Source organism: Aotus nancymaae, unplaced genomic scaffold (assembly GCF_030222135.1).
Source record: "Aotus nancymaae isolate 86718 unplaced genomic scaffold, 86718_ANA_hifiasm-v0.15.2.pri h1tg000040l, whole genome shotgun sequence".
NCBI lineage: Eukaryota > Metazoa > Chordata > Mammalia > Primates > Aotidae > Aotus > Aotus nancymaae.
Genome location: NW_026988454.1, coordinates 72,458,865 through 72,474,770, shown reverse-complemented (window position 1 = coordinate 72,474,770; position 15,906 = coordinate 72,458,865). Strand labels below are relative to the sequence as shown.

The 15,906-nt window shown below is 34.8% G+C and overlaps 1 long non-coding RNA gene across 1 annotated transcript in view; it reads right to left on the bottom strand.

Annotated features, from left to right (window-relative positions):
- Positions 1-15,906, bottom strand: part of LOC105711503 (uncharacterized) — a 205,172-nt gene that overhangs the window by 183,371 nt on the left and 5,895 nt on the right. The gene's annotated exons all lie outside the window — the stretch shown is intronic.

The following is a 15,906-nucleotide window of genomic DNA, read 5'->3' as shown; positions in this document are numbered from 1 at the left end:
AACATATTTCAAGAATTTGATTTTACATGCTGTGTCTTAGTTTAAGTGTTAAATTTTAGGCCTATTTATATTCTGTTTGCTACATGTACTTTTTTTGTGCTTTTTTCTCTCTGTTGTGTTTTTGCTTATATAAACAGATCATAGCTTGATACTATCACTGATTGTAATATCAATTTACACAAAAACACTCTATATTTGGGATATTTGCATGAAATTTATTATAATATGAAAGTGATTACACAGATTTTCCTCTATTTTGTTTGATACATTGGCTACTTCTGTTTCTTTTAGTACATATAGTCCCATTCTAACGAGTTTAAGCTTTAATTACTTTCTAAGTTTACACTGGAGAGTGTTATTAAATACTTATGTTTTCTAAGAAATACATGCAAATGCAGTATTTTATTAGACATTGCTTATCTGAGAACTATGTTTTACATTTATTAATTTTTTGCCTCTCTACATAAGAAAATTGTGTTCAGCCATTCTTTTGTTGCTATAAAGAAATACCTGAGACAGAAATACCTTCTTGTTTATGAAGACAAGAGTTTTAATTGGTTCAGAGTTTTGCAGGCTGGACAAGCATGGCACTGTCATCCGCCTGGCTTCTAGGGAGGCCTCAGAGAACATTTACCCTTGGCAGAAGGCAAAGCAGGAGCAGGCATGTCACATGGCAAAAGCCGGAGTGAGTGTGAGAGAGAGAGAGAGAGAGAAAGGGGAGGTGCCACATACTTTTAAACAACCAGATCTCACAAGAACTCACTATCACAAGGACAGCACCAAGCTGAGAGGGATCTGCCCCCGCTATGATCCAATCATCTCCCACTGAGACCCACCTCCAACACTGGGGATTACATTTCAATGAGATTTGGAGAGTCATACAAACTGTATCAAAAAAAAAAAACACATTTGCTGTATCAAGAAATATTGTTTCCTAATCCTCATTGTCTTTGGCATGGTCATTGCCAGGGAGTTTAAAGTTGGCCAGATATTTTCCCCTTTTGTAAATGAATAATTTTTAAACTAGAAATGTATAGGGATTCTTATTTCAGGTTTTTAAAAGTGCTACACTTTCACAAAGGTATGTCTAAGTTTGGATATCTTTTAATTAACATTCCTCTGTGAACCCTTTCTATGTGCAAATTCAAGTCTTTAATACAGGAAGATTTTTTAAAATACCATTAATCTGCTATTATATAACCTCTGTCAGCTTTGTTTCCTCCTTCTGGGTTGGCTCATCTTAATCAGTGTTCCATTTTTCACCTCTGACTTCTGAGATAATTTTTTTAAAGTTATTATTTATTTCATTAGTTTCATTTTATTTAAAGTATAATCTGATGGTCTCATCTCCTTTGGGGCTTTTGTTTAAGTAGTCATACTGTCTTTTCTATTTCCTCATCAGAAAGTCATTAGTCTTGCACTGAATTCTGTTTGAGAACTTGAATAAGACATTTTCTAAACATTGTTTCTTATGACACTGCTTAAAATTGACCTTCAGGGTGATTTAAAATACAGCAATTTTATATACTCATGAGTTTTCTTCTTGTTACTTTCTTCGTTGTGATTTCCTGATACTCATATTTGAGATGAATTCTATTTGTCTTTCAGACTCAGACAAATGAAGAAGCAAAATACTTGATTTTCTATGGTTTACTTATCTGGGTCATATATCAAGCAGCTTGAGCAGAAAACTTTAATGGCTAAAGCTCAGCCTCATCCAGACAAAAATGTGGTCTTCTCTCCCAGCTTTTCCCTCTACCATGTTTGGCTTGAACTTCCGCCTTGGTGTGTAACTACTTCTATTCTTTATGGGGCATGGTAGTCATCCTTAGAAGTTAGCTTTAGCAGTGCCTTCCCTTTGTGCCTTTTTTGGTCATCTCTGAAAATTACAAACCAAGATGAAGTGCCAATTTAGATACTTTAAAGGGTGTAGCCTCTTTTATCTAGCTGTCTTGCTAGAATTGCCAGTGATTGTTTATGTTCTTCTTGAATTGCTGTGACCTATCAGTGCTTCTTATCCATGTGCCTCTAAGTGAAGGGATATTAGTGGGGCTCCACTAGGTTCACTTCTTTATTCCTCATGGCAACTATCTTACAAAGGGGGCATTACTGTTATGTCCAAAAAATTCTAATTCTGGCATTCTCCACTGTCTATATAAAGAAATTCCATTTAAATACTCAATTGTTGTGTCTATACTTTTATACTTTTCAGAACTCACAGCACACACACACACACACACACACGAGTGTGGTGCAGTGGCACAATCATGGCTCACTGAGCTCTCGACCTCCCAGGCTCAAGCAGTCATCCTGCCTCAGCCTCCCAAAGTGCTGGGATTACAGACATGAACCATGGTGCCTGACCTAATTTTTAACTTAAAACACAAGAACCCCTCCAAAACTCACTTCTCGCATTTGGTCCCTAAACACATTTGTCATATCTGTTGCTAAACATAACTTTTTTTCCCCCAACCAAAATTATTTTCTTTGAAGAAAGATGATTAAGCAGTTATTACTTTCAGTTTCTGGGTAATAATGCCTATGTTTCTCTGGAGGCTTGAGGAATTGGTAGAAAACACCACAGTGATGGGCCTGCCAACGTTGTTTTCCAGGAGTATGAACACTAACTGTAGTTGTAAGATATACAGAAACAACTAAGATGGAAAATAGAAAATGTCCCAAGTAATAAATAAGTACCAAAAAAGGTTGAAGGAGCGGGGAGCATTTGTGGGACTGTATACAGAAAGGGCAATGAAATTTTAAATGTGACTTGCAAGAGGGGTATGGTTTCAGGAGTTAATTAGGAAAAGAATAAAATTCAGAATTTGAGTGGTGTGCTGGAGAGTTCTAATGTATTGGGATAGAGTTGGCTTATTAGGATTGTTCATGATTTCAACTAGGACTTTTTCATATTTGCAGCTGAAACTTGTTATTACTCTTTAGGGCAATTTGTATCTTTTTTTTTTTTTTTTTTTTTTTTTTTTTTTTTTTTTTTTTGAGACGGAGTCTCGCTCTTGTTACCCAGGCTGGAGTGCAATGGCGCGATCTCGGCTCACCGCAACCTCCGCCTCCTGGGTTCAGGCAATTCTCCTGCCTCAGCCTCCTGAGTAGCTGGGATTACAGGCACGCGCCACCGTGCCCAGCTAATCTTTTTTTGTATTAGTAGAGACGGGGTTTCACAATGTTGACCAGGATGGTCTCGATCTCTCGACCTCGTGATCCACCCGCCTCGGCCTCCCAAAGTGCTGGGATTACAGGCTTGAGCCACCGCGCCCGGCCCAATTTGTATCTTTGACTAAATATATACTCCTTGAATCATTCTTCTATAGTGTGTTTATGATAAAGTCCTAACTTCAGTAGCTTGAGTTGAAAGTTTTGCAGATAATAGCTTACATTGTTTTTATTAAAAAGGTTTCTCTTCTCAAACTGTTTTAGGAAATAACTTGATGAAAACAGGAAAGCAAATTTATCTTCATGAACTTTTGTTAGCAATGTTTCATCTAAATTTTCACTCTATACAAAATTGGATCACAACATAATCTAAGAATCTGAATCACTTTAACAAAAATATTTTTGTTCGTACTGATAGCTTGTTTCCACTGCATTGCACTAATGAATTGAGAAAGAGAAATGACAACATCTTACTGCATCAAAGTATAGTGATGTGTAAATGCCTTTCACAGCATTGCTACTGACCCTCCTTTTTAAATATTTTCTCCACTACCAATAATGTTTTCTTCCTGTTTAGAATAACAAAGCTTAAAGAAATTTATTCAAAAAGCTTATATTATTCTTTTTTTATCCTTTTCTAATCAGAAAAATTTGAGTGGGGAGTTGGGCAGGGATAGCATGGGGAGAAATGCCAGATATAGGTGAAGGGGAGGGAGGCAGCAAATCACACTGCCACGTATGCACCTATGCAACAACCTTGCATGTTTTTCACATGTACCCCAAAACCTAAAATGCAATAAAAAATAAAATAAAAATAAATAAAAAATAAATAAAAAATAAAAAATAAAAAAAAAGAAAATTTTGAAAAAAAATCAAATGAAACATTTTGAATCACTTAGTTTTACTGAGTACGACAATATTTTCAGTACTAGATTGAGAGATATATAATCTTATTATGTACATTCAAAAATAGTATGTCATAATAGTATATTTACTCTTGATGGAGTAATTGTGAAAAGCCTTATTTTCTCTCTATTACATATTACATTTTTATATGTTTAGTATTGCTTCAGTCTAAAATAAAATTATTAACTCAAAAAAGGCCTGTGACTTTATTTTTGCATGCTTAAATGTTATTAAATCCTAAGATAGTGTAACATAAAAAGCAATATATTTAAAAATTAGATAAATCTATGTCCAAATCTGAGCTTAAATAGTGACAAGTTGTATAATCCTGGAAAATTATTTCAATTACACTTCACTTCAGCTTTCCTATGAGCAAATGAAAATAAAACAACTAGTTTGAAGGGTTGTAGAGGCTGAGGTACTTTGAACATTTCTAGAATATAGCAGAAGGTTAAATACAGTAACAGCTGTTGTTATGCATATTTCACTGTTGAGAAATTACATCTTTAACTGATTTTATAATTGTAATATTAACTGTGTGTGTATTCACTTGTTTAGAGAAGGGACATTGGATTCCAGTTGGCTGATTAAGCATATACAACTTTCCTACTGTCAAGGTCCTGTTGAAATGACAGAATAACAGTAACAAGAATAAAAGCATAATATACTAGGCAGCAAAAACAAAGGAATCTAGTAGCAGACCAGAATTGTTTGAATATATCTTTAGGGCAGAAACAAATGCACTTGAACTGACATAATACATGAATAAAGGAAAACTTCATATAACTGCTACTAATTAAAAGCTAATGCTTATTGAGAATACGTATTTCAGGCAGTATGCAAATGTTACATTCATTATGCTAAATTTATTTCAACTCTCTAAAGTCAAATCTATATGTATTTTCATCTTACAGTGAAGAAAATAAAAGAAATTTAGCCAACAATGTCACACAACTAAGGTAAGGCAGAGTGTCACCTGAAATCAAGGTGAAACACATGTACTTGTGTATAGGTTCTATATTTAGAGTGAGTATACATATAAAATTGCTGTATATATATGAGTGGAAAATTAATTCCTATAAAACATTCACATGGCTTTGTTATGATACAGGAAATTTGAGTGTACTTTATAACATTTTCTCTTCTCAGTTTTCAATATAGTCTCTATTAATTAGTTCACTGCAGAATGAATTAATGTACCATAATCATTTTTCGAATATTGTTTCCTGTCTCTTCATTTTATCACATATTTTGAAATTCCCATATTCTTAATACTTTTTTTAAATAATGTGCTTATAGAAGATATACTACTGAGTTTCCTGCTTTGTTCCCCAGAGGTCTCAATCCCAGGATCCTAAGTCCTTTTGCTCTAATTTGGCTTACTCTCCAAGTATACTACTAAGCTGTCATGTTTCTATTTTTATATCAGACCTACTATTTGATGGTTATGAGGCTCTCTTCTTTCTTGGCATATGCTCATGTCACTTAGCGTGCTTCAACAACTCCCATAACAGGGTACATGAGAGGAAACTTTTACAAGTCCCTATATTTCTGAAGTATCTTAATGATTCCTTTAAACTTAATTGATTATTTGGATTATATAGAATTCTAGGTGAAAAATCATTTTTTCCTTAAAATACTGAAGTCATTGCTCCATTATTTTAGTCTCCTGGGTTGCTATTAAGAAGTCCAATCCAATGCCATTATGATTGTCAATCCTTTATATACTTTTTTCCTGGAAACTTTTAGTGTCTTCATTTTATCCCTGGTGTTAAAAATTGCATAACAACCTGCCTGATAGGGACTCTCTTTTATTAACTATGCTATTCAATTAGGACCTATGCCTTTTGAGTTTTTCTTGTATTAATTTCTTGATAGTTTTCTCTCCTCAGCTTTTTTTTGAGCTCCTAATAGAACACTGAACTTCCCGAATTGATACTCTATTAATCCCTCTGTCCATATTCATTTTGTTCTACTTTTAGAACTCATTAAGTTTATCTTTAAACTTTTAAATGTAGCAGTCATCTTGTATTTAAGAGCATTTTTGTGCTCTCTTATTATCCACTTGTTCAAAGTGCTATGTTACTATTTTATGTATGAAATGTTATCCCTCAGGTCATTGGCGGTTCGTTTTATTTTTCCTTAAGTTATTCCCTTGGTACATTTTTCCCTTTCCCTCTCTTCTGCTATCAGACCATGGAGGACAGCACTCTTACTTCTTAAGTGAACTGACTGCTATGGTCTGAAAGACTATGTTCCCCCAAAATTCATGAATTGAAATCTAATCATCCATGTGAGAGAATTAGAAGAAAGAGTCTTTGGGAAATAATTAAGTCATAAGTGAGGAGCTTTCCTGGGTGGGAATAGTGCCCTTATAAAATCGATCCCAGAGAACTGCATTCTCCTACCATAGGAATATACAGCCAGAAGGCACTATCAATGAACCAGAAAATGAGCCCTCACCAGACACTGAATCTGCCAGTACCTTGATCTTGGATATCCCAGCTTCCAGAACTAGGATAAATACATATCTGTCTACAAGACACCCAATTTAAGATGTTTTGTTATAGCAGCCTGAATAGACTGACACTGACATTCACCTTGTGAGCCTGACTTCATCACTGTCTGGAATCTGTTCTCATCTCTCATCATAGCAGCATTCTAAGATTCCTGCATTTTAACAGGACTTGTGAATCAAATTGCCATTTTTTTCTAATAAACAGCTTCATCAGCATCCATGTTAGTCTACATCTTTCTAAATCAGGAAAGAAAAAATGATATATATTTATAAATGAAAATATTTTATATGATATATAGAAGTATATATAGCATTTATGTTTATTATATAAATACATGTATACATTAACATATGTTTAATTATATATGTATATTATATATATATTTATAGATATTTTTATATGTGTTTGTGTATATATATATGTGTGTACATATACATATGTAATATAAATGGCAACTTACCACAGAGCTAAGAGTTCTTCCCACTGAGTTCTGGAAAACTGTGAATTTAAGGTAACTAATTCTATAAATTACAAATGGGCTTTGGGCCAGTACTCAGGGTAAATAATTAGGTAACTATCACAAAAATATCTTAGTTGGCCCGACACTCACCGCTATTTCTGAGGCACTGGTAGTGGAGTGTTTGTCCATTGAGCATCCCCCAAATCCTGTCCTCTAAAGACGGTAATGGGTCTGCCTGAGAAGACAGTACAGGTGTTAACCTCAGAAGGAGGGAACCATGGCAGAGACTGAGGGAAACTCAGAATTTTGTGAAAGGAGGACCTTTAAGAGAAAAAGGATATCCAGAAGAGAATTACACTTACATGCCTGACTCCCAGAAAGAACAATAAAAGCAAGGTTTGGGCTTTTGAAGGAACACATGTTTCCTGGTTGTTCACAATTTGTGAACCTCAAAGTGAAGTCTGCCAATTAAAAATTCTCCCTTTATTCTGAGGACCTGTAATCAAACATACTAAATAAGAAAAATACAATAAAACACCTATACTTTACATTAGCAGAGGAAGCCTAGCTTTGTACACTAATTATGATAAACATCCACTCATAATGTCTGGGAGGAGACTAACCACGGACCTGAAGAGAAGTGAAGAAAAACAACACCATGAAAAAGAAGGAGCAAAGTGAAAAAGAGAATAACCCATTTTAAAAGTACTTGCTGATAGCTTCAAAGAGCTTCAAAGGTACATTGGGCCCATAAAAAACACTTTCTTTTTCAGTAAAAGTAAAACGGGCAGCCAATAAGATAATTAAGAAGAAGTCCTAAAATTTAAAAAGTTTTCTAAAATGAAACAAATGCAGAAATAGAAAAACACAATGAACAGGGACAAAGACCAATATATTAATGTAGTAAATAAGATTAATGCAAAATTAACCCCCTAAAGTAAACCCAGAGAGATAAATCAGAGGAATTTAAAAAATCCAAATTGCTTAAACCAATTCCTGTTCCTCGCATTTTTACTTCAGGTTTCTGCTGTACGTGTTCTCCTTTGGAACATCCTGTTCTTGTTTATCCTTCAATACAACCCCGTGTACTTTTCCTGTTTGGTAAATTACTATCTCTGACCATCAGTTTTATTCCATTCTTGTAAGAAGTATTGCTGTTGATACGCTTACTCAGTTTTTCATATGCTTGTTCACATTTTATTATGCTCTAAGATATTGAGTCAGAAATCTGATCTGCTATTACTAATTGTGAAAATGCTGTAAGTTAGTTCACCAAAATCTCAGTATCTATTTCCTCATAGGTAAAAATAAGATGAAGTTCAAGATCATAAGTCTGGATTACAAGAAGCTTCCTGACCTGTTTAGTTCTTCACTCTCACCTCTACAATACTGTCAGACCAAACTTCTCCAATATCCTTGTGTTCAGCATATTCCAGACATTTGCCATATTTTTTCTCAGCCTAGAAGCTTCTTCATTTGCCCTGGTAAGCTTTAAGTCAACTATAATGGTTCAGCCTCATCTGGGGAGTCCACCCTAAACCACAAAGCCAGGTTTGATGGCTCCTTTCCTTTGTGTTCCAACAGTAATGTACATTTATTTCTATTAAATAATTGCTATGTATCTTCTTACTACTCTGTATCATACATATCTTTAAAATTTCCAATACTCTGTAAACTCTTTGGGAAAAAAAAAAGTTTTTTTAATGTCTTGTTTCCAGACCTTATAGTTCGTGATATGTAGACATTTGTTTGCTATACAATGAATGCATACTTCACTGGACTGCTGTCAAACACTGCAATGAGATTATATATGTGACAATCCCTGGCATATCCCATGCACACAACAATAGCCAATTTGAGACATAAAACTTCTGTACTTTCCCTCATAGTGTTTCTAATTGTGTTGAAGACTGGAGGGCTTGCTTACTAATTTAAGCAGTATAAACTTGTTTTAAAATGAAAATAAATTTGGTTACTCAACATCTACCCCATGAAATCTTAGCCTAGACAAAGATGGTACCTAAGAATGGACTTTCATCTTGGACAAAGGATACAAAAATTTATTTACTTTCCATCAATGATTAGTATGATCAGGAGATCCCAGAGGGATGAAGTTGATCAGAGGTACTGGAGAGTTTTAAAGTCAATCCAGGAGTTCCCAACACTTTCTGTAGAATAGACATCTCCTTTATCACCTCCAGAAGAGGGCGACTTTTAAAAAATAATCATTAAATTTCCTTAACTCTGAACTAAGTTCTCAGGAAGCTATAAGTTGCCCCCTTTCCAAAGTGAACATGCCCAAACTTTCTCACATAATATTGTATTGTTTCTAAAGAATTCCCATGGGAAAACTCCATGGTTATTCCATTATAAATTTACCCAGATGTAAATATTTGGAGTCAAAACTGCTGAACTTTACTAACCAAAAGAATTATAAAAATAAAACTGGAATAAAGTACAGGTTGCTGCTTTACGCATTATATTTTGTTTTTATCCAGATACAAGTTCTTCAATGGGAATAAGTTTTCTACTGACTCAGAAATTAAGTCACAAGATTTTCATGCAACTTTTAAAGCAGTAAGTCAACTTAATTATTACTTCAAATATTGGCATTTATTGCATGAGCTAGGAAAAATTTATTCAAAGAGTTTTGATTTTATTGTAGTTCCCATAATCCTCACTTGTCTTGGAAGGGATCCAATGAGAGGTAATTGAATCTTGGGGGTGGTTACCTTTATGCTGTTTTCATGAAAAAGAATGAGCTCTCACAGGATCTGATGGTTTTATAAGAGGCTTTTTCTGCTTTTCCTAATTATTCTCCTTCCTGCCATCATGTAAAAAAGGACATATTTGCTTCCCCTTATGCCATGATTGTAAGTTTCCTGAGGCCTCCCCAAGCCATGCTAAACTGTGAGTCAGTTTAAACTCTTTCCTTTATAAATTACCCAGTCTCAGATGTATTTATCAGCAGTGTGAGAATGAACTAGTACAGCATTATATTTTATTTTTCCTCTGATAAAAGTTCAGTAGATATTCTATTGACACAGAAATTAAGCCACAAGATTTTCCTGCAGCTTTTAAGGCAGTAAATCAACTTATTTTAATATTTAAATTATTGGTATTATTCCATGAGTTAGCAAAAAAATTATTCAAAGGGTTTTAATTTTAAGCCTTTAAAGAAGATACAATATTATTCCAAGTTATTCTTATTTTAGCTATAATTTCTATTGCTTTCATATTTATAAAAAATGTATTGAATACATAAGAAAAATCATAACCATTAACTCAGTAATTTTCATTTGTGATAAATTCATATTAATATAATGATTTGATTTTCAAACAAACTTATGAATACTACCAGGACAGTTGATCTCTCAAGGCTTATTTCTAACAGGTCTGGAATTTTATAAGTAATATGAAGTTGTTTTAAAGCAAATAATGCATTTTGCTGCTTCTCTGTTGAAACCAATGTTTTCCTTTTTGAACCAAAATAACTTAGTCCCCAGATTAGTTGACTCCTTACTGGTTACTCAAATAATAAAAAAAAAACTTGACTGTGCTTCAACTTGAGAGTGTGATGGTTAATGTTAGGTGTTTCCTTGACTGGATTAAGGAATCCCTAGAGAACTGGTAAATCATTATTTCTGCATATGTCTATGAGAGTGTTTCCAAAGAAGATTGGCCTGTGAGTTAATAAACTGAGTTTGGTAGATCCATCCTCAATGTGGGCGGGTATATCAGAACTCCAGGCTCTCAAGTACACTAGCAGCTCTCCAGGTTCTCAGGCTGTAGCTTCAAACTGTAAATTACATCCTCAGTTCCCCTGGTTCTTGGGCTTTCAGATTTGAACTGAGCTATATTATTTGCATCCCAGAGCCTTCAACTTGCAAATGGCTTATCACAGACTTCTCAGCCTCCATAATCACATATGCCATTTTCCCTAATCAATTCCCTCATATGTTTATCTCTATATATCTATCTATATCGATATATATTCTATTGGTACTGTCTCTCTGGAGAACACTGACTCATACAGAGAAAAAAATTGTCCTTTCCAACATCATTTTTCCCCTTGAGTTCTGCAGAGGCAATTCCACTATATATGGTCTCATGTGCTTGCCCTACAAAAGAAATAGTATTTTTAAACACATGTTGTATGGTTGTAGGAATTTGGGGAGAAACATCTGAAGGAAATTTGTTACTGTAACACACACCCAGTATGTACTCCTATAATATCCTATGTTTTAAACTTTATTATTTTTGTAAATGTCTACTGTATAGACATCCATTTTTAATGCCTCCTATACAAGAGCATTGTCCCAGGGAATTTACATACATTCTCTTAAATCTCAATAACAAACTTATTTGGTAGCTATTATTTTTTCCTCAATTTAAAGGGAAGGGTAACAAGAGTTAGTGTTTAAGAAATATGCTCATATCCACATACCTAATTGGTAGACTTAAGATGTATGCCCAGCTATGTCTTCATACTGAACCCTTCCTAACTGCTGTGTTTATCTACTATATGGTGAGAATACTCAGAATCATATTTGAGAAGTGGTTTCTCAACCATCCAGGACCTGTTGCATCAGTTTATTGGATAAGACAAACTTACTGTTGAAAATTAAAAGAACATTTACCCTTTTTTAAATGAAAATACAGTTTCTTCCTGGAGAGCAGTAGGGCCATGATTATTACAGTGCATACATTTGTCTTCTCTCTTTGCAACATTCGTTATATCATAGCTGGCCTACTTTCAGCCCTCTGCAATTCTCCATCAATAATTTCTAAATTAAAGGGGAATGCTAAATTGGTAGTGGTATAGCTGACTCAATTTTAGCCACTGCTTGAGTCAGCTAATCTCTACTCATGTTCTAATGTTTTTAATCTTCTTGTGTCTGCTATTTCGTCTGGTTTTCCATCTTCAACTTCACTATGTCTATGTCTACCTCCTTCCAGTAAAATATGGACTTGAACTCCTTTGTTCATAATTTTAATTCTAAGAATTTTATTTAAAAGGTGGTTTTGATTTGGCACGGTGACTCACACCTGTAGTCCCAGCACTTTGGGAGGCCGGGGCAGGTGGATCACCTGTGGTCAAGAGTTTGAGAACAGCCTGACCAACATGGTGAAACACTGTCTCTACTGAAAATACAAAAATTTAGCCAGGCACCTGTAGTACTAGCTATTCAGGAAGCTGAGGCAGGAGAACCACTTGAACCCAGGAGGTGGAGGTTGCAGTGAGCTGGGATTGGACCACTGCATTCCAGTCTGAGTGACAGAACAAAACTGTCTCAAAAAATAAAACGTGTTTTTTGCTGACAATTTTCCTCAAGATGTCTAAATAAACTAAATTATTATCAGAACCCAAATTCAAGGCACTCTAAACCTAGAAATTAAATATTTTATGACATTATAGAAGAGCTTCAAAATATAAAAGTACAATATAGCAAGGAGAGAAACAAACCCCTCAAACACATACACATAATTGTCCTATCCATTTATCTTTACATACATTTTCACACTTGTGTCCCTAAATAGAAAAGATGCAATAGGGTTTATAAATCAGTAAAATAGTACAATAAAAGTTAGATATTGCTGCCAGACTTCATGGAATCTTAGAGACAGTTGTATTGCCTTCATCTTTAAGATGAAGGCTATTAGTTTAAGTTCTGGGGTACATGTGCAGATCTTGCAGGATTGTGACATAGGCATACACGTGCCATGGTGGTTTGCTGCCACCATTCCCCCATCACCTACATTAGGTATTTCTCCTAATATTATTCCTCCCCCATCTCCCCACCCCCTGCTATCCCTCCCCTAGCCCCCTGCCCCCGACTCCCCAACACACCCGTGTGTGATGTTCGCCTCCCTGTGTCCATGTGTTATCATTGTTCAACACCCACTTATGAGTCAGAACATGCAGTATTTGGTTTTCTGTTCTTGTGTCAGCTTGCTGAGAATGATGGTTCCAGATTCATCCATGTCCCTGCAAAGGACATGAACTCATCCTTTTTTATGGCTGCATAGTATTCCACAGTGTATATGTGTCACATTTTCTTTATCCAGTCTATCTTTGATGGGTATTTTGGTTGGTTCCAAGTCTTTGCTATTGTAAACAGTGCCACAATAAACATACGTGTGGAAGAAATGAAAGCTATTAATTTTTTATAATTGACGTGCATTACTGTATATGGAATTTGCTTTGAGAACATACATTAGATATAATTCCTTATGTCAATAAATGCATGAGACACTGAAGTTAAAGGACAATTACAAGTATTTCAAATTCTCCTACATCTGGCCCACTACTGCTCTGCAAAATGCCTAACCCAACTCCTGAGCATTCCAAAGAATCCAGATGCCATCACATGCATTTATTCTCATATATTGCCACCAGTCCTAGAGATGACCTAATATATATACAGATTTAAGTTGCCTGTTTTGATTCCAGTCCTGCAGCCCACTACTGGGGACCTGGGCCTCACACACATTATCTGTAAAATTAGGATTTTAATAATGCCAACTTCATATTGTTCCAAGGATTAAGTGTCTTAAAAATAATTGGCAAATCACTTAGAACATGCCTGGTCTCTAAGAATATATAATTTTTGCTTAATAAAAAATGTCAACTTTTTATTGATTATGGGTAATTATATATCTTTTTCATTAACTTGACATATCAATTAGTTGACAATTAAATTAATTTTAGCCAAAATATGCACTTTTATTGCATAAGGAAAGGCGTTTACTCAAAACTTCTGTCCTCACATAAAATCAAACTCCATGCTATTCCCAAATGTATTCACATAAAAATCCTAGTTCCTCCAACTAGTGGGGAAAGTTCTCAAGCTATTGCTACACTGCTCAGTCCCTCACTTCTGGGCATTGTTCTCTGAAGATGAAGCTTAGGGAGATTAGATGTCATCAGTCTTGCATTATTAACAAACACAATTTGTATTATATTTTAGTCATTAAAGACAAAAAACATCTACCAATTTTGCCTGACATTGGGCACCTCAATTCTTGCATTGACCTTTGTTTGGATTTGATTAGCTGGGTTTAATTAGTCCTGCCACCACATACTATGATACACCAGCTTTTAAAAAAATTATAGTATCTATCTTCTCAGGTTTTATTATAAGCTCTTGATGAGTCATTGACCTGAAAAATTTTAGTTCCTTTTGAGAAAATTTTTTTAAAAAGATATAAAACTAAGAATTCTGTATGCATATATTTGATTTCATCCATCTGTTCATATCTCAATATGATAAAATTTTGCCAGAACCTTCCATTGCTCTCAGTGTCATTTTCAATTTTCTCTCTGAAGGGGACAACTTAGAGAAGCAGCTAATTTTACTATAGTGGCCCTTGTATAACTTATCTTTTCCGATTCAAACACATGTTTGGAAATGTTGATCTTAAACTTTATTTCACACATATGGGACGTACAAACTTTGAACACCTGAACAAAATGGATGATGGAAAAAAATTAACATAATTTTTATTTAGAGTAATTGGATGTTTTCCCCGATAACTGTATTATAGTGTGATTTAGAAATAGGTAAAAATTTAGCACATTAAACCAAAGTAGGAATATAATTGGAAGCCACAGTCTCCAATGATGTGAACACATTTAAAAATCAAGTTGGACATGTGTGATTTTAATTTTTACCTGCCCAAAATAAGATGAAAATGTCATTGCCCACATGGGTCATGATCTCCATAAAAATAAAATGAATCAATAGGCTAATCAAAACTGAGAATAAATACATTTCCTTGGAGGAAACACACACACATGTTCACAAATACACATCTTTACACACACATGCCAATACTCCCACTTACATACTGTCCTGTCTTAGATTTCTAAGTTATAGTTCAGGCTGCTATACCAAAGTGCTGTAAAGCTGAGTAGCTTACAAACAACAGAAATTTATTTCTTGCAGTTCTGGAGGTTGTGAAGTTCAAGATCAAGGATCCAATAAATTCAGTGTATGGTGAGGATACTTTTTCATCGATGAAGCCTTCTCACTGTCTGCTCATAGTGAAAGGGGTCCTTTTTATTAGGGCGCTAACCTCACTGATGAGAGCTCCAACTTCATGACCTAATCACATCCCAAAAGCCTCATTTTCTAATACCATTCACACTGACAATTAGGTTTCAACATATGAATTTTGGGGGGATCTAAATAATCAAAACATATCACATACCTATATTTTTATAATTCAAGTTGGTACTACTGGTAAATATGTTTTCAGATTGTAGTTTTGAGCTTTTTAAAACTATCATAAGAGATTTCAAAACATAGGAGATTGGCAAAAGGATCCTATAAGGCCACGAAGTCCAAAAGGGTGAGGATTGTGGATATGTACAGTACCTAATAGTTCTGAAATTTCAGCTCCTGTAAATGACTTAAAGGCTGTGAGTCACAACTGAGATACACAGAGTTCAAAGCCCTCTATCCAATCCTCTCATTGTCAGCCATAACCTCAGGTTTTCTTCCACACCTCTTGGCTGCACTCCCTAGCTGCAGGACAAACATATGAGGCACTTTGCAAACTAAGAATTGTTGCCATTTTGGGAAACAAATGAAATTGAGAATATAGCCAGAAAATCTACTTATTTTGTCTATCACAATTTAATCTTCAGCTCTAATAGTTTATTTGCCAAACCTACTTGACTAAATTCTTGCAGAGGTCTTTAATCTGTAATGATATTTATATCAATGCCCGCAAGCAGTGCTATAGTTAATGGTGTGTTGTCATTTCCATTATAAACTCCCCATTGCATGAGTAACAGGAGAACCAAGAACCTGTGACTTTCCTAGCTGAGGGCACATTTCAATG